The following is a 27,130-nucleotide window of genomic DNA, read 5'->3' as shown; positions in this document are numbered from 1 at the left end:
AGGTTTAGAATGACTGGTCATGTACTCTGGGGATAGACTCTGTCACAAAAAGGCGTTTTTAGTGGCATTTCTTCTGGATAATCCAAGACAGGACACCCTCCCCATCTCCTATACCTGTAGAGACCAACTAAGGGAAATCTTTCTTCTGGATCCACGCTAGACAGGTTTACCTGAGAATGCTTCTCCACTTAGGACATCTAGAGTTGTAAGAATCGGAAACAGCTGACTCACCTTTCTTCCCACATGTAAAAGGGAGAGCAGTTATTGGCTTTTAATTTATCTTCATGTTAGAAGCCTTCTTGTCTGACTGACACATTCAGAATATGTAGTTGGCCAATATATTAAATAAATATACTGAAGTCAAGAATCTTTAAAAATAATACATTAGGGGAGCCTGGGTAGCTCAGACAGGTAAGCATGTGACTTTGACTTGGGTCATGATCCTACAGTTCGTGGGTTCAAACTCCATGTTGGGCTTTGTGCTGACAGTTCAGAGCCTGGAGCCTGCTTCAGATTCTGTGTCTCCCTCCTTCTCTGCCCCTCCCCTGCTTGTGCTTTGTCTCTCTCAACAATAAATAAATGTTTAAAAAATAATAGTAATACCTTAAACATTCTTTATGAAAACATTTACATGCACATAGTTTGCTACTTTTCTGATGCAGGGCCGAGGCCTTTGCTTTATCTACAGATACTCTAGTTAGATTTCTACATCTTATTAAACATATCCATTATGCATCCTCTACCATTTCCATTTTTGTTCTTTGTAATAAAGCAAGAAAGCTTAAGACACTTGAGAAGCAGTCTGAATCATTCCATGGTTCTTAGTCATTCACATTTTTCATAATTTTGATGATGGGTTTAGCCACACCTAATTCAATAATTTTTGTCTATCAAAGCACCAGCATTTTAGTTTTCATGTAAACATTTCTCTTTACTTGCATATGTTACATTAGTTTACAGTATAATTTGTTATATAATCAAAAAGTAAGTACAAGGGCCATCCACAGATTGGGGACTCTTAATAAATGTACACATGATGAGGGGACCTATAATAAACCAGTAGGTATATAAAAGAAGAGCGTTCTAGAACGTCATAGACAATAGTATGTAGACTTTAGGGAGGAAAAAGAGAGAATAAGCTGATCTACTTAGTTAATTAAAAGCAGATGGGATAATAGAGATTTTGTTCTTCTTAAGCTGGTAGCTTTTGGAAAAGGCCTACTTATTTAGGAAAGGAAAAGGAAAAAGGAAAATGAAAAGGAAAGAAAAGGAACCTGCCTTAGAAGTTCCCCTCCACAGCCAGAAAATTACCTTAATAAAAAGACACAAAAATAAACAAAAATTACAGAGGAGGAAAAGTTAAAGCTCTCTGGAAGTTAAGAATAAGAAAAATTAAGTTTCAAAAAAATCAAGACAGCAAAGGAGTAGCAGAAGAGGAAGACTTCTGTCTCACTGCTTCTCTTGAAGAAAAAGCTTGTGTGAATCCAACACTACTAAAGTGAATACAAAGAGATACCATGAGCTTCAGTGCTCTTCCATCCAAGTTCATAGAATAATGTGGTGCTCCAACTTCTCAATGTCCTCAACAATGAATTGCAATAAAAATGATCTTGAGAATTCCTTTGAGGTCCATTTGTACAAATTTGGACAAGTGAATGGCACTTATAATACAAGCCAGCAGACCACATGACTGGCTTTGCAGGTTTATAAAAATGTTCAAATGCAGTCACCAGATTCCAAGATTTGAAAAGCATCTGAAAATACCTCACAGTGCTCTGATAAAAGGGACAGAATGATTTCAGTCTTTCTGACCAAACAAAGAGCTCTGAAGAAATGGTTAATGTTGATAAAGAAATTTTAGTTGGACAACTTCAGGTAAACAGGATGCCCATTTCATACTAACTACACTTGCTCATTCCCTTCCCTGTGAGCTCAGGCATGGCTACAATCAGTCAGAACAACCCAGAAAACAGGATAATTCTTAAAAGTGCCGTCAAGAACTATTTAAGAACCAGTAGAATTAGTCTGTTTCCACAATGACAGAGGCAATATATCCACACCCTGGAAGAAGGTATACAATTATACCATTTCCATGAAATGTGATGAGCAATAGGAGATATTTAAGTGTATTTTCCAAAGATATCAAATTCCCCAATACTATTTATAATGACGAAACTAAGTCATAGCTCGTTTTTCTCATATTCATCTCCATAGATGTTCTTACTCCAAAGAATAGAGACACTTGCTTACACAAAATAGAACACTGTAAATTACCAACTTGGGTAAGATGTGTGTCAGAACACCTGCAAATGGTATCTTTCTAGAAACCACAGCATAATATCATGTGTCCACTGAGTAATTCATCACTGATTATTTTTGAAACTCCAGTCCATTACACTGAATACCATTATAACTATTTAAGCATGAAATGTTTGCCCTCATTTTTATTCATATACTTCATGGACCATTTACTGTCAGCTATAAAATCATTTGAAAGGTAATTGACTTTACAGCTGAGAAAAATAAGAAGCCTCCTCAACAATCTCAGAATACTGACTTAGTGTCTTCTAGGTAGGGATGAACTTAAATGTCAAATTGGGTAAAAGGTGACTTTTTAAACAAGTACTTTAAAAAAAAAATAAATGAAAAGAGTAGCTTGCTGATGTTCAGCTTCCCCCTCCCTTAATAATAATAAGCTTAGCGACAGAGGGAAGAGAAGGTGAAAATGCCTGCAAAGTGTTCAGGGTTCAAAAATAATTACTAGTGTCATAAGTGGCTTCGACCTAAACACAGGCTATCACTGGCCTCAGCCACAAGACAAAGCTTTAAAAACCATGAAAGGCTGGATTAGTGAGGCAGACATAACACAGGGATAGGACACCGTATCTCACAGCAGGGCCTTCTACAAGATATGTTTTATTTTCCAAGAAATCCAGAACTTCATTACATTCAAGTCTTTAATGCCCACAATGGGTGGAAGGCACTCTTCTAGACACCACAAAGTAACGCAACATGATACAACCTAATTTTGTGGCCTTCAAGAACTTAAGGTCTGGAGGCAAGATAAATACATGAACAACTTCAGTACAAAGCTTATATTCAAAGGGTTACAAACAAGAACAAAAAAAAAAAAAAAAAGCACCCTCAGCTGGATTATGCAGCTCATGTAGCTGCCAGCTGGGCTGAGGAATGTTGACAATGAACCCAGTCCCTCCTGGCACTCTGTGTAAGAGAGGCGCCCCCTTCCGGCCTGAGAACACCTGTAGCAGGTGCTTTTGTACAAGGCTTATGCATACGCTTCCCCCAGTGTAGGAGGTCTTCTAAGATAAGAAATAGGTTCTGATCTATCCTGTGTTCCAAGCACTTTGGTGTCTAGTACATAGGAGGCAATCAATAAATGTAGAATGTAAAAACTTAGTAAATTTAAATCCCGCAATCTAGAATGAGCCACACTTCCTCTCCTTCTTTTTCACTATGCAAACATATATCTAAATCTAAAAATCCAATCCAGCTCAAATGCCACTTCTTCCTTACAGCAGTGTCTTTTTTTGCCCCATTTTTCCACCCTAGAGAAAATGTTTATTCTTTTCCTGGATATTTCTATAATTCATAACCCTCAAACTTCTGAAATGGTTTCAAATGGCTGGATTCCTAAATCGGTTATTGTCAATCCATCAGTATTTTGTAGGATTACTGCTATTTGTGTACCTTTATGTGTAAGCTCCTAGAGGGAGGTATCTGACTCTGACACCACACATATGATGCCTTTGGCATTCTAAGGGAGCACACATTTGTTGGTCTAACAACAGCTTAGTTAGAATCAATCCTGTGCCTGAGGCTAAACACAATTTTGATTAAATGAAATTATACTTCTAGAAATAATTGAAAGATTCCAATGGAACAGGGGTGTACTTAACTTCTGCAACCTTCTGTCCTGCTAACACTGTGCTGTGTTTCCTCAATGGCTATTGGCATTTGGGACGTCCTACCACTAACTGCTCCAGGCACCATTTTCCTCTGATTAATCTTCCTCCTGGATAATATCAAAATAACATATACCAATGACCCTTAATCTAGGTCTTATCTTATATGAAATACACTTAGAGTAAGAGGTTAAATGATCATTTACCCCATAATAGTGGGCAACTTCTACCTTTAGCTTCCAAAATTCTACACATTTATGCATTTTCATCAGTCCCTGGGTAGAGAATCCCCTACAAAAATCAACAAAAATGCAAATGTGCTTTCCCTACTTCCAAAGTTTCAGGTTTCTTTATTTGGTCTTTTAGTTATCAAACAAAACAAAAACAAAATGAAAAGTGCATTAAATGCACAGCTTTTAGCACATGCTAGGCACACAGGAAGGATTGGGCTAAAAATAGTGAATTGGTAAAACCTATCTATGCCAAGAACTTTTCTAAGTATAAGGTATCTTGTATATAACTGGGGATACTGTTTCAGACACCAAAACAATATCTGTTTTCCTATTTTTCTGTTCTGTTTTTCTCATGTACTCTGAGAATTCAAAACTCAACACTCAGTGGGGTGCCTGGGGGACTCAGTCACTTAAGTGTCTGACTCTAGATTTCAGCTCAGGTCATGATTTCATGGTTTGTGAGTTCGAGCCCCACCTTTGGCTCTGTACTAACAGCACAGAGCTGCTTGGGATTCTCTCTTTCTCTCTCTCAGCAGCACAGAGCCTGCTTGGGATTCTCTTTCCCTCTCTCTCTGCCCCTATCTTACATGTGCTCCCACTCTCTCAGAGTGAATAAACTTAAAAAAAAAAAAACACCTCAAAACTCATAAAAGTTTATTCTAAAAGTTTGAGAGTCATGCTGAGGCAGTCTATAGCTAGTATTTTATGTGTTTTCATTTTGAAGTTTCTCATTTACAAGGAATCATTCATATTTTCTCCAGAGAACATAAAGCATTTTTGTTACTTTCAATTCCATGTCAAATTCATTTTATTCTTGACACTACAACTATAATTGCGACTAGTACACTGAGGATCACAATAGTTATGAGTATTTCACTGAAGCATTTCATATTCACCAGACTATGTTACATATGTAACTTGTATTTCTGAGAAGTCATTCTACAGAATCATCTTATAAATTGCTAATTTTCATAATAAACCAAAGCTGCTGATTCACCTAAGAGGAAACATCAAAGGAACACGTATAATTGTATTTGAATCAACAGCTCCTATGCCCACTAAAATCTTCCCCCTGTCTCACTGAAGACACACACCATCATGATGTTTGGGTGACTAAAAGAAGGTTGTTCTAAATGCAAACAGTCTAAGAATCAGTCATCTTACTTTCATGTCTTTCCACAGAGAGGTTTGACAAAACATGTTTTAGAAACGTGCACCATGTTAAAATTTGTCAGTTACTGGCAATGCTAACAAAATCCAATGTAGGGCTGCTTCTACAACTCCTTGAAGACCTAAAGAAATGTAAAAGAATCCAAGGTCCAGTATAATTGCACTCAGTGTGTCTCTGGGAGCTCAAAGCAAGCATGACATGCTGCCCTAACTGGAAAAAAAATTCTGGCTTAAATTCCAGACAATTCGAGTGATCCTGGAAATCATAATCTCTTACCATCTGTCTCTTCTAGTGTCTCCATCCCTAACTCCTGTTCTGTTTTTCTCATCACAGCCCCAAAGTGTAGGGCCTGCTCTGAAGGTTATCATTTCTTTCCCCAACGCTGTAGGGCAGACTTCCCTACTGCTAAAATAGCAATAAAATATAACTCTTGCCTACTAATTACTGAGATAGTTATAGAATCTCCTATTGGACCATCCTGTAGTTAAGTGTTTAAAACTCAATTAAAATGCAAATTAACAGTAGACAATGTAGCAATTATGGCTATATCATGACAAGAGAAAAGGTTGGTTTCATGCAAGAAGGTAAATTTTTGGAACTGTAACTAAATGTGTAGTTATTTCCATTTTACAGAATTTTTTATGGTCTGAAAAGGAATCAGGAAATCACAGGTAAAATAGTGTCAGATTAGGGCTTCCAATCATTCAAAAATTGTCACCTTAGAGACACCACAATTTTGGCAATACATCTTTTAATTTCATGTCCCTAAATTGATTTTTCTTGAATTGTTAGATTAGGTGGGTTAATGTACCAAAACTCTTTGAGTTCTTCAGGGAAAGATGAAGGGCACTTGGTGCAGTAATTTCCTAAAGAAAAAGAAACATGTCTCTAGATGTTTTACAGATGACTGTTGAATCACAAAGAGATCTGTATCTGCCCATATCAGATGTGTGAATGTAGTGATATCTATTAGTAGCTTTAGCAAAACACATTACATACATACAGAACATATGCTTATTCCATCTGGCTGGCCATTTCATACAATAGTGGCCCATGGTCAGAGTGGGTGGAGGGAAGTGAAATTAAATAAGAGAAGACCAAAATCCATAAGAGAAAAAAGGAAGGCACAAAACATCAAAGAGCGAATCATATGAGAAGCAGATAATTATAAACTAACAGAATGGAGGCTGATACATATTCTGAAGATCTCAAGGAGACAAAGTGTGAGCAAGGAAAAGAGGAAAGTAATGACTGGTGAAAATTAAGAAATGACACACACCAATAAGAATTGGCTGTGGAAGAGTAGAAAATAATTATGATTTGTCAACAAAGAATAATCCATATTTAAAAAAAGCTATACATTCACATGAAAAACATACACATAGAGTGACTAGCGGAAGAGTAGGTAGACACACATAAGGCAAAGGTATAATCACTTATTAAAAATGTTTTTTCTGGCACAAAAATGGACTCACAAACATATGGCCAACTAATCTTTGACAAAGAAGGAAAGAATATCCAATGGGATAAAGACAGTCTCTTCAGCAAGTGGTGCTGGGAAAAGTGGAAAGCCACATGCAGAAGAATGAACCTAGACCACTTTCTTACACCATACACAAAAATAAACTCAAAATGGATCAAAGACCTAAATATAAGACAGGAAGCCATCAAAATCCTCAAGGAGAAAGCAGGCAAAAACCTCTTTGACCGTGACCACACCAACTTCTTACTCAACACGTCTCCGGAGGCAAGAGAAACAAAAGCAAAAATGAACTATTGGGACCTCATTAAAATAAAAAGTTTCTGCACAGCAAAGGAAATAATCAGTAACTAAACAAAAGGCAACTGATGCAATGGGAAAAGATATTTGCAAATGACATATCAGATATAGGGTTAGTATCCAAAATCTATAAAGAACTTATCAAAGTCAACACCCAAAAATCAAATAATCCAGTGAAGAAATGGGCAAAAGACATGAATAAACACTTCTCCAAAGAAGACATCCAGATGGCCAACTGACTCATGAAAAAATGCTCAAAATCACTCTTCATCAGGGAAATACAAATCAAAACCATGATGAGATACCACCTCACACCTGTCAGAATGGCTAACATTCACAACTCAGGCAACAACAGATGTTGGCTAGGATGCGGAGAAAGAGGATCTCTTTTGCATTGCTGGTGGGAATGCAAGCTGGTGCAGCCACTCTGGAAAACAGTATGGAGGTTCCTCAAAAAACTAAAAATGGAACTACCCTACGACCCAGCAATTTCACTACTAGGTATTTATCCAAGGGATACAGGTATGCTGTTTCAAAGGGACACATGCACCCTAGTGTTTATAGCAGCATTATCTTCAATAGCCAAAGTATGGAAAGAGCTCAAATGTCTATCGATGGATGAATGGATAAAGAAGATGTAGTGTGTGTATGCATATATATATATGCATACACACACACACACACACACACACACAATGGAATATTACTTGGCAATCAAAAAGAATGAAATCTTGCCATTTGCAACTATGTGGATGGAACTAGAGGGTATTATGATAAGCAAAAGTAGAGAAAGACAAATATAAAGACTTCACTCATATAAAGATTTCAAGACACAGAACAGATGAACATAAGGGAAGGGCAACAAAAATAATATGAAAATGAGGGAGACAAAACATAAGAGACTCATAAATATTGAGAACAAACAGAGGGTTACTGGAGCGATTGTGGGAGGGGGGATGGGCTAAATGGGTAAGGGGCAACAAGGAATCTACTCCTGAAGTCACTGTTTTACTATATTCTGACTTGTATATAAATTAAAAAAATAAATTTATAAAAAGTTTTTTCTCCCAACGTATTAAGGGATACAAAATAAAAGCACAGACTAGTAACACAAATAGAAAAATAATAGTAAGTGCTATAACATAAGGACAGAGGCCTGAATATTTTCTAAAGAACAAAATGTTCTGGACTGTCTCGAAGGAATGTGAGGAAGCATCACAAATTGTTAGGATCCTGTTGCTGGGTCTCCCATTGGTCCAAACAGCAGCATCTTTAATGAGCAATGACCTAGGTACTGACTCAACATCTTGACATGACCACAAACCATCTTGACACTGCCAACCTCCATTAAAGACTGATAATATTGGTTCCAATCTTGGATATTTTCAGGGAAGTGGAAAACACATTAACTATCTACCTTCATTAGCTGTAGTTTTAAAGCAATGATATTCCAAAAATAAAAGCCAACTATATGGCACAGATCAAATAGCAAACTACTAATGAGATCTCCTATTCAGGTAATATCAGTGTAAGATTACAGTTGCCACAAAATAGAGTTCTTTGTACAAAATAATCAGTATCAAAGGATATCACTTGACTCCACAAAAAAAATAACTTCTCTAAATTAAATGTCAAAACCATAACTAAAAATAAATACCCAAACATAATAAAACCTGTTATTATAAGAGAGATAAGAATAAAATCTTCAGAGAAGAGATTGTGTTAATCATTAAGAAAACCCTAAAGCCCTAAAAGACAAAGGCATGAACAACAGGCTTTTAAATTCCAACCTCATTAGTCGTCTACTATATGCAAACTAAAACAATGATATTCCATCTAAAATAACAGATTATAAAATGTAAGTTTGATGAGTGGACAATGACACAAGCATATCTATATATCTCTACTTATAGAAAACTGCTTTTTTGGAAGAGCTTCTGACCTGGAAGTTTCAAAGCTGGGAATCTATTCTAATAATCCAAAATGCAGATCAAAATGTATGCACACACATGTTCCCTAGAAAAACTATATAAAATACAAGGAAGTGTCCAAGACAGAAAGAATGATTATATTATGATACATTCCTATTATATGGATAGTATTTTTAGTTACAGAGGAGAACATTTACAATAAAATGCTAAGTAGAAAAATAGGATTCAATATTCTATATTAGGTATGGTGTGAAACGCTGTGTGTGTGTGTTCAGGTCTATACCCAAATATACATAGAGAAAATCACATGCTGAAATATCTCTACAAAGAAGTATCAACTTTTAATAAGGAAAACACATAATTAAAGGAATAAAATTTTCACTCTTTTCCAATAATGCCATGCAACCACAGCTAAATATCATTTTGGACTCAATAAATGTGGTTTAGAGAAACAGGGCTATGACAATCCAGACATGGAATAGGCATGGCTAAGTAAAGCCTGTCTTCACTACATATAAACAAGTCTTTTTTTTTTTAATTTTTTTTAATGTTTTTATTTATTTTTGAGACAGAGCTCTGAGCTGTCAGCACAGAGCCCGACGCGGGGCTCAAACTCACAGACTGTGAGATCATGACCTGAGACGAAGTCGGACACTCAACTGACTGAGCCACCCAGGCGCCCCACAAGTCTTTTTTTTAATATTTTTGAGAGAGAGAGCACACACGAGCACAGGGGAGGGGCAGAGAGAGAGGCAGACAGAGAATCTGAAGCAGGCTCCAGGCTCTGAGCTGTCAGCACAGAGCCTGATGTGGGACTTGAACTCATGAACCGCGAGATCATGGCCTGAGCCGAAGTTGGACACTTAACCCACTGAGCTGCCCAGGCACCCCACAAAATAGTCTTTCAAACAAAACTGAAAGCCCAAAATTTTCAGGATATCAAGTAACACCTATGATATCAAGTAACACTTCAGAGACTTGCATTGTAAATGAATTGATTGATACTATTTATCAATGCCAAAAAAAGCGCAAAAGTTTTAATTTCTCTCACTTCTACAACAAGCTTCCATGATCATGATGTCATTAGAACATATGAGTAACTCTCAAATGTCTCATCTGTATTATGACATGGCTCAAACTAAAATAGGTCCTGGTGGATGATGTATATTGAAGAATGATAAACTTTCCTGATGATTTGAGGTAGGGGGGGAAATCTGTTCTTTAGTTATTGTGTCTTTCTCCTTAGCCATGTTCACTTTTAAGGGTATAACTTCTTTTTATTTTTCTTATCAGCAAAAGTGATGAACTATTCCTTAAACAATCCCTATTGAAGAATGATTAAGAAGATTTCTGAGCATTGACTACCACTTTACTTTTACTTTTTGTTAAAATATTAAATAGACAAATAGAATTCCTACACTCAATTTTATTTTGTATTGTATGATAATATGCTTATGTGATGCTTTGTAAAAGACAGTAACAATCAAATCCAAATACCAATAACAATAGGAGAATTTTCCAAGGTAAAAGAAAAATTAACAATATCCACATTTTGGAGAATTATTAAAATTAAGGAACATTACTTTAATTAAATGACATCTAATTTTGCCTCCTAAGGCCATTTGTAACTTTGAAAATATAACTATTAGTTCTATTAAAATGGATCTAAAGACAGACATTTTTTTAATGTTTTTATTTTATACTTGAGAGACAGAGACAGAGACAGAGTATGAGTGGGGGAAGACCACAGAGATGGAACTGAAGTAGGCTTCAGGCACAGAGCCTGATGTGGGGCTTGAACTCACAACCTGTGAGATCATGACCTGAGCCGAAGTCAGACACTTAACCAACCAAGCCACCCAGGCACCGCTAAAGGCACACTTTTTAACGACATTCAAATAATATTTTTAGAAAAACTTCAGTCCTTTAGAAATATTATAGTCTGTACAATTTTTATTTATCACATTTACTAGTTAACTTTATTATTTGATGCTACCTGCATTTTCTCATTTTTACATTTATCCTAGACAACTGTTTTAAACATGTGAAAGGTAAATTCAGAGCCAGGTGTCTATTTCCATTTGATTAAAGATGACCCTGATCTATATGTGAACAAGAGGCACATTAATAATTATGAACTGAATCATCAAAAATATTACATAAATTTTGCTTCTTAAGCAAATAGGAACTTTTAAATGTTCTTGCAACACTTCTAGCTATTTAAGGGTTAAAGCAAATTCTCAAAAGCTGCAATTTGATCGAGCATTTTTCCAAGGAAAATTTAAAACAAAGCAAAGAAGTATATACTTCTGTAAAATGAGAAGGAGCTTTCTATCCCATGCAGCTATTGTTACTAACATTTTCAAATGTTCAAGTAAATGATAATGCAAAAAAAAATCAACTAACTCCCCACAGTACCATTGTGCCATACAGAAACACCTATGCAACCCACAGAAAATGTCCACCTCCCTTGAACATTCTCTCAAGTCCCGTTCTAGTCAATCTTACTTCAGAGAGGTAATCATTTTTTTTTAATCTTGCATTGGATTTGTTCTAGAACTTCCTAGAAATGGAATCATACAAGAAATTGCTTTGGTTGTATTGCTCAGAATTATGTCTGTGAGACTCATCCATGTTGTTGTGGGTAGCAATAGCTCATTCATTTTTATTGCTGAATAGTACTCGATTGCACAACCGTACCAAAGTGCATTTACCCATTCTCTTGTTGATATATGTGTGAGTTGCTTCCAGTTCAGGGATATAATAAACAAAGCTGCTACCATCATTCTTAACAAGTGTCTCCTATATATAAATTTGATTTTCTCCTGGGTAACTTTTAATTTTAAGTACAAATCCTTTTTCTAAAGTAGATGTAACATTTAATATCCCTACCAGCAATATGGGAGAGTTCAGGGGCTGTTTGGGTTGCTGGTATTTTTACTTTTAGCCATTCTAGTGGGTATGTAGTAGTATCTTATTGTACTTGTAAATGCATTTCCCTGAATGCTAAAAACATTAAGCACCCTTTACTGTGTTCACTGACCATTCAAATATGTACTTTTGTAAAATTTTCCTGACACACTGGCAATTTCTTTTGTCTTTTTCCCATTGAGTATGAAGTTCTTTATGCAATAATGATTTGAGTGCTTTGTTGGACACGTTTTACAAATATTTTCATCTTGGTGGTGGCATGCTTATTCATTTACTTAATTTTGTCCTTTGATGAGTAGTCTGATTTATTCATTCTTATGGTTATTATCTTCTGCATCTTATCAAAGAAATACTGGTGTACTCCTGTCACTTCAGGTTACTCTAACAAAATACCAGAAATAGGATGGCTTATCAACAACAGAAATATGTTTCTCATAGTTCTAGAGGATGCAGAATACAAGATCAAGGTACATGAAGATTCAGCTACTGGTAAGGGTATGCTTCCTTTTCATAGGCAGCTTTTGCTATGTCCTCACATGACAGAGGGAAGAATTCTGGCCTCTTCATCCCCTTGAAAGAGCACAAATCCTATTCATGATAGCTCCACCTTCATGACCTAATGATCTCCCAAAGACCCACCTCCTAAAACCATCACATTGGGGGTTAGATTTTTAATACATGAATTTTGGGAGGATACAACATACTGTCCATCACATAACCACCAATTTGAAAAATACTATTCTACATTTTCTTCTAGTAGTGTTTTATTTTTATGCCTATGACCCATTTTGAATTAATTTTTATTTATGGCTTGAAGAGTGGAGATTCATTTTTTTTCCATATGGATATCCAGTTGTTCCAGTACCATTTGTAAATAAAACTTTGCATTTCGTGATTTGATTGCTTTGGTGTTTTGAAAAAATCAATTTGCTATATAAATATGTGTCTATTTATGGACTATATTCTGTTCTCTTTGTCTATACTTATGCCAAAATTTCACCATCTTGATCACAGTACTTTTAGAGAGAGAAAGTACAGTGTCAGGTAAAACTGGACTTTTTTCAAGAGTATTTTAACTACTCTAGATTCTTTTCTTTTTCATATAAATTTCAAAACAAGCTTGTCAATTCCAATGACAAAAAAGCTTTCTGAGATGAAAATTAAGATTAATTTTAATCTATAGATTAAACATTTAACAATATAAGTCTTCAAATCCACAAACATCGTATTTCTCTCCATTTATTTAAGTCTGCTTTAATCTCTCAGTAGTATCTTACGGTTTTCTGTGTAGAGGGTCTGCCCATATTTTATTCAATTTACTTCTAAATATGTTATTTTTGACATTATTATAAATAGAATTTTAAAATTCTATTTTGAGGAAGTAGGTAAGACACTAGAGAATGTAGTTAACTTCATCAGAGAGATGTTTAGTCAGCTCAGGGCATGGAGGCTTGTGTTTTCTGAGCTGCAGCCCAAGTTGCTGGATTCCACTAACTGCTTACACCCAAGCCCATTAAGAGGATCTGACTCATTATTCTAGGTGCCATACTTCTACAGAACCCCAACAATGAGCTTCAGGTCAAGATGTAGCAGTATTCTAGGTGCCATACTTCTACAGAACCCCAACAATGAGCTTCAGGTCAAGATGTAGCAGTATCTCCCTGCAGAGGAAGTATTATCTGGCTCCCATGATTTCCAGGTCTCTCAGAGATGACACAGAATGACAACAGCCCTTCTCTGTGTTCATTGTCCTGAAGTATTAGAGCAAAGGCTTTGTATTTTCTCACCTTCAATGAAGGTGATTACTTTTTAAGGACTCAGTAAATTCACCTTTTAAAGAGCCATGTTCCCTCTCTCCCCTCCCTTCTTCCCTCCCTCTTTTTCTAGGTAAGTATCATAAATGTTTTCCAAATATAACAAATGGTGACAAACTTCAACACATCTTATGAGACCCAACCCTACTGTGTGAGAGGAACAATGACCAGTGTGTCCCAATCCCTGTGACGCATGCTACTGCAAGGTCTGAGAGTCAATATACTGAGTGAACTTCCTAAGTTAAAAAATATACACAGTTACATTTTTTATATATTTTTTGTATCAATAAAATGCAAATAGGGATGTCTGAGTGGCTCAGTCGGTTAAGCGTCTGACTGCAGCTCAGTTCATGATCTCACGGTTCATGTGTTCAAGCCCCACATTGGGCTCTGTGCTGACAGCTCAGAGCCTGGAGCCTGTTTCATATTGTGTCTCCCTCTCTCTTTCTGCACCTCTCCTGCATGTTCACACGCTCTCTTTCTCTCTCTTCCCCCCCTTTCTCTCTTTCAAAAATAATTCAATTAAAAATGCAAAGTAATTAAAAGTCACTTTTTCTCATCAAGTATTTTTATAATCCGCAGATATGAAAGGTCATAATTAACATTCAAAGTGAGGTTCGCCAAGTTCTGTGCATTAGAACAGGTTGAGAACAAGGAACCTAGACAAAAGCAGAAATACAAAGTAATGAAATCCACAAGCATGGAAAAATAGGAATCTTTACAGTTTTCTAAAATTCACTATGACTAGAACTGCTTGACATAGATAACAGTACTATGAATCTTCAAATGCTGTGAAAGAAAAAAAGCAGTTCGATGGAAATTCACATGTCCTTAAGTGTAGCACAGTGTCCAGAGATGTTAGAAATCTTAACACTGTCACAACGGCATCACCAAAATGGTATTTTTAACTACTCAGTCTTCCAGGGAAATAATTTTTCAACAGATTCCAATTACCTCCAATTGCATAATAAAAACCAGGTTGCAATTATTGAAATACACCTTATAATAAAATTGCTGATACTACTCTATAACCAAAGTCACTAGGTTCATCTTCATAGAAATGGTCAAAGCAAGTTTAACTGTAAGATAATTTCTATTCCAAGCCACTTATGCAGGAAATGCCAATAATAAGATTTTATTGTAAAATTTTTAACACAATCTAGCTTCAATGCATGCTTAATTTGGTGTATCCAGGGAAGACACATCTTCAAGATGTCCCAAGTGTGAAGGCCACTCAATTGCAAATAGCTCATTTTTACGGATGTGATTAACAAATTGCCAGGGCATTCAGCTCTAAAGTAGGGTGTTTGGCCAGTTCAAATGCATGTTGCAAATAACACACTCCTGGAATATGAAGTTCTTTTTGTATCTGAATTCCAGATAATCCCTCTACTATAAAAACTACAAATTCTTTATTTGGCCATGTTTTATGTGTCATTGGACAATTCTTTGTTTTCTTTCTTCAACAAACATCTACCAGTACAATGCAAGCAAATTACAGGCAAAAATCTCAGTTAACTGATTAGGTACCAAAAATTCATTTGTACTAAATGTGTTATTTTTCCTTAATGTCTTCTATTTATTACTAACTGCCTACCTTTCCACTAAAATGAATATGTTTATCTAAGAAGTCAGAGAACTTATTCTCCATCATAGCCATTTAGAAGAAAATATCTTCCTACTTTTTCCAAAATGACATATAAATACATTCCTACAGCAATTTCTAACAAATGTATTCCTCTCAAATTTGATTTTGAAAAAACAAAATATGCAACTGAAAATTACACACAAAGCATACTTAAGATAAATCATAAGTGGGGCGCCTGGGTGGCTCAGTCGGTTGAGCGTCCATCCAACTTCAGCTCAGGTAATGATCTCGCAGTTTGTGAGTTCGAGCCCCGCGTCGGGCTCTGTGCTGACAGCTCAGAGCCTGGAGCCTGCTTCAGATTCTGTGTCTCCCTCTCTCTCTGCCCCTTCCCCACTCATGCTCTGTCCCTCAAAAAGGAATAAACGTTTAAAAAAATTTTTTTAAAAGATAGTATCAACAGTTACTATAACTGGATATATAATTAGGTGACTATTTCAAAAATACAACTGCACACTCTAATAGATGTTCAATAACCTCCACCATTTTCCCTCTCACTCCAACACCTCAACTTCTTCCTGTATTTTTCATGTCAATTTTAGCTCACATATCATCTTTTTCCTCTATTAAGAACAATTCATTGGATGGTTTCATCCCTTTAACACATGCAATTCAATTACATTTTCTTGCTAATGTATCTAACAGTGAAGATGATTTGTGCAAATTATCTGACCCTTCCATTTTCTACCTGTGTGACCTTTGCAGTCAATGGCATAAAGGAAATTCTTGTTCTCTAATTGTGTCATGTATCACAATAAGAAAAATACACCCAAGAGGTGGAAGACATTTGGAACATATTACAGTAGATTCAAAAACAACGCAATTTGGTTACATTTTACTGGGATTTAGGATGCCATGTAACATTTTTCCTTGGAGTATCAAGCAATCGGATCATGGGAGCTGAAAGAAGCTCGAACAGCAACTGAAGGGAGGTATCTTAAACAAAGACTGTCAAGAAATGGTAATTAAAATGGAAATGATGTCCACTAAATAATAAACTGAACACTGACGTTTTCACCACCATCACAGTAGAAGAGTATCTGGACCAACGAAAATCCACTGACCCTACATATTACTCAAAATAGAAAAAAATAATTTTTAATCATTTCAAAGGGAAAGAGAATACTGTTCCATGAATTCAAAGCAAACCTCTGCAAAACTTCTAACTCCAGAATCCAAAAGAAAATTTCAGAAAACAATTTGGTATCCTCATCGCGGACAAAGGCATATGACCTCTATGAAAGGAAACAGGATGAAATGAGAATTCCAGGTAAGATAAAAAGGCAATAGTGTGATTTTGTTATGGGCACTGGATGTTGTATATAAACAATGTATCACTAAATTCTACTCCTGAAATGATTATTGTACTATCTATCTATCTATCTATCTATCTTAACTAACTAGAATATAAATAAAAACTTGAAACAAAAAATAAAGGCAGCCATGTGGAGTGAATAGAGGAAAGGTGTTTAAGAAAAAAAAAAAAAGATTACCAAGAAACTAAAAACAGAGTGCAAGAAGTGACACTGAACATGGCAGATTTAATCACTATTTAATTGTTCTAGAGGATCTCAAAGGGACAAAGAAAAAGCAAACTGTGACAGAAAAATAAGTGGAAAAATAGAGACTATGGAGTTAACATGCATTAATCAGTGTTTCTAGAACAGAGCCCAGACAAATAGAAATCACCATCAAAAATGTACTTTCAGAAAACTTTCTTAATCTCAGAAAGGTAAGTTAAACGGTTTCAGGAAAAATATAAGTAAGTAAAAATCTAAACCTTAACATACCTGACATTTTTAAACTAGCAAATACAGGAGAAAATTTTTGCAAGATTCTAGGCAAGCTTAAAAATGCTTGCCTACAAAAATAAAAACTAAATATGCTAGTTTTTATGACATCGCCAACAAGGCTGAATGAGAGTTTTCTACGGTTTTCCCTCAAAAGGCCACCAATTTTGATAATCACCCAGGGATGAAAGAGCCTTTATGAAAGTCTGGGAGTCCATTGGAGAAGTTCCAGCACACGGTTGGAGCAAAAAAATTAGAGACTGATGCAGTGAAAAGGTAAGAGGAAGTTTCGCTTTGTCCACATCACTGCTCCCCCGGCACTCACTGGGCACAGCTCTGTGTCAAGATTTTCTCAGCCCAGGACCTCTCCCATAGGGGAATGTACTAACATAGAAGCGCGCACCTGCTTTTGCCAGCTGTGCAGGATGCTGCCAAAGTGACACACTTCTTTTTCACCGCATTCTGAAAACTGAGATGTGAACTGTATACCACTGGGGGCCAGCAAGTAGCTAGGAGGCCAGAGTGACAAATGAGAGCTCAGATCAAAATGTATCAAAGGTCTTAAACACCACTTTACAGACTCCATCAGGAAAGCTATCCAAGAGCAGCTGGGGATGCCTTGCCAGTGGAGCCCCTAGCTGTACCACCGACACCCCCAATGCTAGGCAAACCTAACCCACATATATTCCCATCCCATGGGCAGCCACTATGTGTGCCCCCCAGAGTGAGAGTGGTAAGAATGAGGTTTTTCAGACAGCAGAAAGCCCCACAGAAAGCTGACGTGACTCTGCAGGATGAGGAGATAATTGCCAAACCAATTCTGAGAAAAAAGAACAAAAGTGACAGCATCACACCTCCTGATTTCCAGCTGTATTACAAAGCTATCCTACACAAAACAGTATGGTACTGACATGAAACCAGGAACGCAATCAAATGCCCAGAAACGAACCCATGTGTGGTCAAGTAACATTTGGCAAAAAGAGACAAGAATATTCAATGGGAATGTTTATAGTCTTTTCAATAAATGGTGTTGGAAAAACTTGAAATTCACATGCAGAAGAGTGAAACTAGACCATTCCCCTACCCCATACACAAAAATCCACTCAGAATACATTAAGACCCAAACTTTCAAACTCCTAAAAGAAACAGAGGAAAAAATTCTCCTTCACATTGGTCTTGGCAATGATTCTTTAGATATGACAGCAAAAGTACCAGTAAAAAAAATAAACAAAGAAGTGGGGCTGCATCAAACTAAAATGCTTCACAAAATAACACAAAATGAAAAGGCAAACCATGGAATGGGAGAAAATATCTGTAATCCACATATCTGATAAGGGTAATATCTAAAATATGTAAAGAACTCCTGCAATTCAACAGAAAAACAAAAACAAATAACAAATACCCCAATTAAAAAATGGGCAAAAGACTTGAACAGCATTTTCCAGAGAAGACATGCAAATGGCTAACAGGTACATGAAGAGATTCCTGACATCACTAATTATCAGGAAAATGCAAATCAAACCACATTGATTTAACACCTCACACCCGTTATAGTATCTACTGTCTAAAAAAGTAAGAAAAAGGAGATAATAAATGCTGGTGAAAATGTAGAGAAGAGAGAACCCTGTGCACTGTTGGTGGGAATATAAATTGGTGCAGACACTATGGAAAATAGTATGGAGGTTCCTCAAAATGTTTAAACTAGAACTACTATATGATCCAGCAATACTATTTCTCGGTATATATCCAAAGGAAATGAAAAATATATATGTGCTCCTATCTTCACTGCAGTATTATTCACAATAACCAAGGTTTGGAAACAACCTAAACATCACCAGATAAATGGATGTCTCTCTCTCTCTCTCTCTCTCTCTCTCTCTCTCTCTCTCTTTCCCTTTTCCTATCTCTCTCTCTCTCTCTCTCTCTCTCACACACACACACACACACACACACAAAGAGGTATATTATTCAGCTTTAAAAAGAAAAAAAATATTGCCATCAGAAACAACATGGAGGGCATTATACTAGGTGAAATAAGCTACACAGAAAAAGACAAATACTACATGTTATCATTTACATGTGGAATCTTAAAAAAAAAAAAAATCAAACTTCTAGAAACTGAGAGTAGAATGGTAGTTTCCAGGAACTGAGGGGTGGAAACAATGGGGGAGGTTGGTAAAAGGCTACAATGTATAGGATGGTGACTATATTTAATAATACTGTATTGTATAATTACATTTTGCTAAGAGTAGGTATTAAGTGTTCTTACACATTCATGAAAAAAGGTAAATACATGAGGTATGGATGTGTTAATTAACTTATGAGAATCCTTATACAGTGTTTTTGTATATCAAATCATCACACTGTACACTTTAAATATATTACAATTTTGTCAGAATACCTCAGTAAGGCTGGAAAAAAAGAAAAAATGATCCTATATTAGGGAAAAGTATCACAAACTTATAAAATGTAGGAATTCAATACCCCATCTGCACGCTCACAAGATGCACATGTGAAACACATATGCCCAAACACAATGGGAATTATTATCAGGACATAACCTTAAAATGAACACACAAAGGCAAACCTGAAAAGAAAACATATCTAAATGGCATAGACTAAAGAAAAAATCAAAATTATAATTATGAGCTATTTGGGGGCACCTGGGTGGTTCAGGTTAAGCGTCCAACTTTGGCTCGGGTCATGATCTCACGGTTTGTGGGTTTGATCCCCACATTTGGCTCTGTGCTGACAGCTCAAAGCCTGGAGCCTGTCCTCAGATTCTGTGTCTCCCTCTCTCTCTGTTCGTCCCATTCTCTCTCTCTCTCTCTCTCTCTCAAAAATAAGTAAAACATAAAAATTTTTTAAAATAATTATGAGCTATTTTAACATTCAGAATAACGAGAAAATCTATATAAAAGCTAATGATGGGTGGTAAAATAAAATGGACTCACAGGACAAAAACTCATGGCATTTAGGATTCTCATTTTAAAAATACATGAAAATAAAAGGACAAGATATTCAACTCAATAAGTGAAAGGATCTCAGTAAAGGTCAATGAAATAACCCTAAAAAAGTAGCAGTAAGGAACCAGTAAAAACAAAAATAAAACTAAGTATTCATTTAGCAAGCTAGGGAAATATTATAAAATAACCCTAAGAAAAATAAGGAAAGTGAATTAACGAAAATAAAAGGAGAAAAAAGGACAATGAAGTAACATTCACATAGGCTAAGCAAGAAAGAGAAAATTCAAGTTTCATTAAAAACCACTAAGTAGATAAGGCCAAATAAGATGAAAAATATCCTAACAGAATGGTATATACAGCCCTATTCTGATTAACACAGTCCTGATGCAGTGACAATAATGAGAGAAAGCATAAATTCACAAAGTGATCTAAGACAGAGCTACTAACCAGAATATAAGAGAACATATACATAGCATAATATCTACCTCTACAAAAGGAAGAAGGCAGAGATTGTTTAAGAAGCAAATTATTTCAAAATTACACATCTCACAACAGAGATCAACATGAAAGGATACCATACTCCATTTACATAGGTATTACAAACCTGATACCAAACTGACAATGATTAGTTTTTATCCAAAATCTATAAAGAGCCTATCAAACCCAGTACCTAAAAAACAAATAATTCAGTTAAGAAATGGGCGGAAGACATAAAGAGCCATTTTTCCAAAGAAGACATCCAGGTGGCAACTGACACATGAAAAGATGCTCAACATCACTCATCATCAGGGAAATACAAATCAAAACCATGATGAGATATCACCTCACACCTGTCAGAATGACTAAAATTAACAACACAAGACATAACAGATGTTGGCAAGGATGCAGAGAAAAGGGACTCCTCTTATAATGTTAGTAGGAATGCAAACTGGTGCAGCCACCATGGAAAGCACTGTGGAAGTTCCTCAAAAAGTTAAAAATAGAACTACCCTATGACCCAGCAGTTGCACTACAAGGTATTTATCCAAAGTATAAAAAAATACTGATTTGAAGGAGCACACACACCTGGATATTGATAGCATCATTAGCAACAACAGCCAATTTATGGAAAGAGACCAAATATCCATTGCCTGAGGAAAGGATAAAGAAGATGTGGTATGAATACACAATGGAGTATTACTCAGCCCTCAAAAAGAATGAAATCGTGCCATTTGCAATGACATGGGAAAAGCTAGAATGTACTATGCAAAGTAAATTAAGTGAGAGAAAGACAAATACCATATGATTCCACTCATATGTGGAATTTAAGGAACAAAACAGATGAACATAGGAGAAGGGGAAAAAAAGAGGGAAGCAAACCACAAGAGACTTTTTACTATAGGGAACTGAGGGTTGATGGAAGAAGGTAGATGGGAGACGGGCTAACCATGTGATGGGTATTGAGGACACTTGTATTCAGCACTGGGTGTTGCATGTAAGTGATGAATCATTAAATTCTACTCCTGAAACCAATATTACACTAGATGTTAACTAACTAGAATTTAAATAAAAATTTGAAAAAAAGATATACTTATCTCACTTTTATTAAAATGAAAACACAAGTAAAATATGTGCGTAAAATCCAAGAGTGCCTTTTTTAGAGTCAAAACTAAATAAGAGTTCCAAATACTGGCAAAAATGAGACAGAGGCAGAATGATTATTTTCCAGAGTAATTATTTTTCTTTAAATACCAAAGGGAAAAGATACAATGGAAGTTAAGCCATTCTAACTAATTGAGTGTGCTAGAAATTTACAGCAATGAAAACATGATACTAGCTCTATTTAAGAAAGATAAATGAGTAAAAGAGAAAAATCAGTTGCCAAAGATATTTATGCTAAATATGTATAATATAAAATTTAAGTGTAAGAAAATGTGACATTTCCAAGCACTGAAGAAGCTATAAATTAATCACAACTTACAACGGAGATTGGCATGTACATGTCCAGCAAGCACTGAGGTAACAAGAAGTTCCAGAGGTTAGCCGCCAAATACAGCCAGACCAACCATTTGAAATTAAACAGCTCATCAATAATGCCAGTCTACACAGGTGCATGAACTCCATCTACATTTGCTAGTCTATCCCATTCTTTCCTGCTCATCCTTCATTTGTCACTGTGTCTGTGTCACACTAGATTTAGAGAGAATCACCACATTGTCCCAAAATTAGCCAAAATAGTACAGCAACAAGAGTAAAAATCTTCAAAACTTTTTTGTTCACAGGTCACTACTTATTTTCATGACATTAAAAAAAAGAGATGTTTCTGCTCTCTATTTACGTAGAAGAATAGGAAAAAAGTGCCATTAGGAATAAAGTGCCATTCAAAAAAAAAATACAAATTCCACCTCAACATAGGAGAAATACTTTCATATCCAAAAGCCTGATAATATCTAATTTCTGTCACATTTCATTTTCCAGCTAACCTTCTCTTTTATAGTATGTTCTATACCAGAACCTTTTGTGAGACTGAATTTAAATTAACTTTGAGAAATTTCCACAATGCATCATAGAATTTTGGAGTACTAAATACCCAGGGCTGAAGTTTCCAAACTTCCACACCCTTCTAGAACTGTTGTTAGGCTTGTTGTAGACATTTATGGGTAGGGCAATTTATAAAAAATAGCAACAAATCGTTGGTAACTGGTCACAAAACTAAAGCCATTACAAGATTATCAGCCCATCAGATAAAAAGAAAAGCCAGAAATGCCTCAAAGGCTTGTGTTGCTAAGTGATGCCAGAGAGGCAAAAATGTGTTTAAAGTGCCATTTAGGATGCTCTCCAGTGGATGTTACACCCTAACTCAGCATGGTTCGTAATTATGTTCTTACAGGAAAAAGCCAAAGAAGAAAATTACGTCTGTGCTTTTCACAACTATTTTCCTCCAAGGTGCCAAAGATAATTCAGATAGCAAAATAAATGTCCTGTGGCAAAAATGAGGGATTCAAGATTAAAAATCCCCTTGGCTCTCAATCTTCTTTTCTGGGTAACAAACCTACTCTACCACTACCACCATTTGCCCCCAATATTCAGCTATCCTTCCCCTCAGGGAGCCATGGTTAAACTCCTCTCTCTAAAAAAATAACTTGGCATATGACAACCAAACATAATAGTTATTTATGGTGTCTCCATGTTTTTGCCTTCATATATATTATAAACATACTGAGTTCTAAAAGTACATGGCTTTCTGCCTAGATACTCACTGTTTTGTTTATTCTAAAGTGCTTGATGAGAATCTGTTAATATCACTGAAATCTTGTTATGGGGGATCCGTGAAAAAAAGTCACTAAAGCCCAAATCAGTAAATGTTGATGCCTTTAGCATTCTCCCCGAGAGACAATGTAGGGCAATAAAAAAAAAAAAAAAAAAAAAAAAAAAACGGGAATTTCAACAGGAAAATAAATGTGAATTATAATTACAATGAATTCTGTCTCCTACAACACCACCCCAGAGCAGCCACATTTACTGAAAAATAGAAGCATGATAGTCACTGTTCCCAATAAGCCTCGCCACGAACAATTCAACAAATGACAACTTTGGCAAACTGTGGATCCTGAAACCTTGACATTAAAAACTCAATTTAGGAAAAAAATATTTGAAATAGTTAGATAAGCACATGGATAGCTTAGATAGAGGTATATCCAGAGACTTCTTCTCTTCTTCTAGGAATTTAGAAATAAATTGTTTTCCATCAATTGGTTGGTAAGAATGCTTACTTGCTTGGGGTTATATTTCTTCACAAAGAACATTGGAGGCACAACTGTTGCAAAAGGAAAGTAAAAAAGAAAGAAAAATTCACATAGATCACACAGTCCGTTAGATGAAAACATCAGGGACTCTGAGGCCATCAGGGTATGCTGAGATGGCAAGATGTCATTACCATGTCCAATGCAGCTCAAAGTGTGAGGTGACAACTTTTAGTTCCACAGAGCAATGCTTACTTGTTTATGTATCACATAACCATGTTGATTACTATCTTGTTTACTGGATAAAAACACTTCAGACAAGGTGCACCTGGGTGGCTCATTTGGTTAAGGATCCGAATCTTGACTTTGGCTCAGGTCATGATCTCATAGTTAGTGGGATAAAGCACCCCCCCCACACACACACAGTAGGGCTCTGTGCTGTCAGCGCAGAGCCTGCTTGGGATTCTCTCTCTTCCTTTATCTTTGCCTCCTCCCTGCTATCTCTCTCCCTTAAATAAATAAACTTAAAAAAAAAAACACACTTCAGACACGACATAAGACAGACTGGTTAACATTACAGGACTGGTTAACATTACAATGAAAAGATTTTCATATGGAAATCCTTGTGGTTTTTTTTTTTTTTTTTTCATTTAAATGCATAATCTAATATAAAAGCATCATTTAAGGGCACTTCTCGGAATTCACTTTGGGACTTTATGGAAATGAAATGGTTGATTTGTCTGTGTGTGTGCCTTTTCTCCTCTTTGAGAAGTAGGTAATATAGTACATAACCACGATGGCTTGATAAAGCTGCCATATTGAAACGGCATCATGAAGACCCCTTGCCTTCTTCAAATTCTCTTCATTGTGGGCTTCTATTATCTGCCTTTAAATGTGAAGCCTTCCCAATATTCTCTCTCTCTTTGACCTTACACTTATGTAATCAAGCAAAACAATAATCCCACTTTACCAGTATTTTTTGGATTACATCTAGAGAATTACGTTTTACGATAACCAGCACATTTTAGATGAACAATAAAGAACAAGAGTGTTTGCTGAAGATTATAGCCAGGGTTGTTGATGGTCTATGAACAATAACCTATGAATAATACCTGGTGGTAATGAAAATGACTCAACTTGGGGGAAAGAGGGATTAAAGGAGACTCAAGAGTCAGGAATGAGGGAGAAGAATGAAATTTCTTCTGTGAGGCTCCACTGAGCATGGAGCACCAACTGGCTAGATGTTCAACAAATCCACATCTTTTTCCCAGGAACATAGCTATAGTGTTATTTCCCAGGCATTCCTACAGTGAGATGGGGCTGTGTGATTGACTCCTGGTCAGTAGTATAGGACAGAAGCCATAGGTGCCACTTCCAGGCCTGGCCCTAAAAATCTCCCATGTGATTCTCCACACTCTCCTGAGAAATGCATTAGAAGCAGCTAGTAGATTGGAACCTTGCTCATGCCATAGCTCTGAAACTCTTCTTATTCCTACATCTTCCCTTATGAGGTCTTTTTGTCACCTGTCAGTTCTCTCACTCTGAACCTGTGTTCATCTCCTTAAACACCTGCATTTGTCAGGCACGGTCTTTTTAATCGTTTTTATATGAATACATTCCCTCCCCAGCCAAACAAGAAATTCTTCAAGAGGAGAGACAATCCTGTGTGCTCTCTTATGCCCCCTCCTGCATAGCTGATGACATTCCCCATGCACAGGAAACGAAATTTCACATTTAGGCAAGTGCTATAACCCAACTGAGGTCACCTTATTTTTTAAAAAAACATTTCTTATCTCCAGGTGCCTGTCCCTGTCTTCCTCAGCCAAAATGCCTTTGAGAAAATGAGGCTCCATTTGCTGAATGAGTCTCAGATTTATAGAAACATCCTTTCACCTTCTTAAGCAGACAGAAATATCACAAAGACCACGAAGACCAGTGGAACAACAATAAAAATAAAAACCCAGCAATCTAAGCACATCTTTCCACGCAAGTCCTTATATCCTTTTAAAATAACCTCTAATACTCGAGAGGTACCTAGGTGACTCAGTCGGTTGAGCATCCGGCTGTCGATTTTCGCTCAGGTCATGATCCCAGGGTCGTGGGATCAAGCCCCGCATTGGGCTCTGTGCTAAGCATGGAGCCTGCTTAAGATTCTCTCTCCCTCTGCCCCTCTCCTCTGCTTGTATGCTCTATAAATAAATAAATAGCCAACCAACCAACCTCTAAGGTTTCGTTCAGCCCCAGTCTCTATGTTTAAACAAGACAAATTGGTCAATTATCCTCATAGGAAAAAGGACTGTTTTTTTCCCCTCCTGAGTCAGCTCAGTTAATAAGTATATAAACATTTAGAGACGCTTATAAATTTAAATATTTTCAAAAGAATATTTTCCTTTCTGCCTTCCCACTCTGCAAAGAACCACTTATTTTTTTTTTTTAATCCTTTCCACCTTTCTTAAATACTTTGCACTTATTTACATGGATACTATTCACTCAGATTTTTCAGAAAATGTGGATACACCATGGATTATTTACTTACGCATAAAACAATGAATGTCTCCAAGCTTCTGGAGAATAGGCATCAACAGTGACCAAGAACTTGACCACTTTTCCTCAAGACAACACACACCCTCTCTTTAGAACCACCACCTTATTTCAAACTTTCTGAGCTCCACTCACACTTCCACCTCTCCCTCCAGCTCCATAGCACACAAAGGTACCATCTCTTACTTTACAGAAAACCTTGAATCCCTAGAGGAGGAGCCCCCTCATCCTGTTCATACAAAGCATGCAAACGTGGCCATCTCTGATAAACCTTCCCTACCTATTCCCCTTCTCTAGAGCCAATGCTATTTATTATCCTTTCTCTCTGGCAAATGTCTGCTATCTCCCTATCAATTAAATCTTTATTACTGACTTTGAAACATTCTCCAGTCTCTTCCATCTTCTATAAAAACCTTCCCCAAACCTTGCATGTTCTATTCGCTATTTTCTTCTCAGAGGACTTGTCTGTTCTTACTATTTCCAACTTCACAGCCTTCACTCACTCGTCACCCTGCTCTACTGTATCTTTTTCCACAAACCACTCTTGCTAAGATCACCAAAGACTTCCATGTCAAGAACTCCAGAGGACTGTTTCAAACCCACATCATCTTTTTTTTTTTTTATTTATATATGGGATTTATTGTCAAATTGGTTTCCATACAACACCCAGTGCTCATCCCAAA

At 36.4% G+C, this 27,130-nt stretch overlaps 1 protein-coding gene across 3 annotated transcripts in view; it reads right to left on the bottom strand.

Annotated features, from left to right (window-relative positions):
• The window catches only part of PDE4D (phosphodiesterase 4D), a 1,431,601-nt gene that overhangs the window by 1,197,338 nt on the left and 207,133 nt on the right, over positions 1–27,130 (bottom strand). The gene's annotated exons all lie outside the window — the stretch shown is intronic.

Source organism: Herpailurus yagouaroundi, unplaced genomic scaffold (assembly GCF_014898765.1).
Source record: "Herpailurus yagouaroundi ecotype Mexico unplaced genomic scaffold, PumYag 29, whole genome shotgun sequence".
Classification (NCBI taxonomy): Eukaryota; Metazoa; Chordata; class Mammalia; order Carnivora; family Felidae; genus Herpailurus; species Herpailurus yagouaroundi.
The sequence above is the reverse complement of the archived record's forward strand: the minus strand, read 5'-3'. Positions and strand labels throughout refer to the sequence as shown.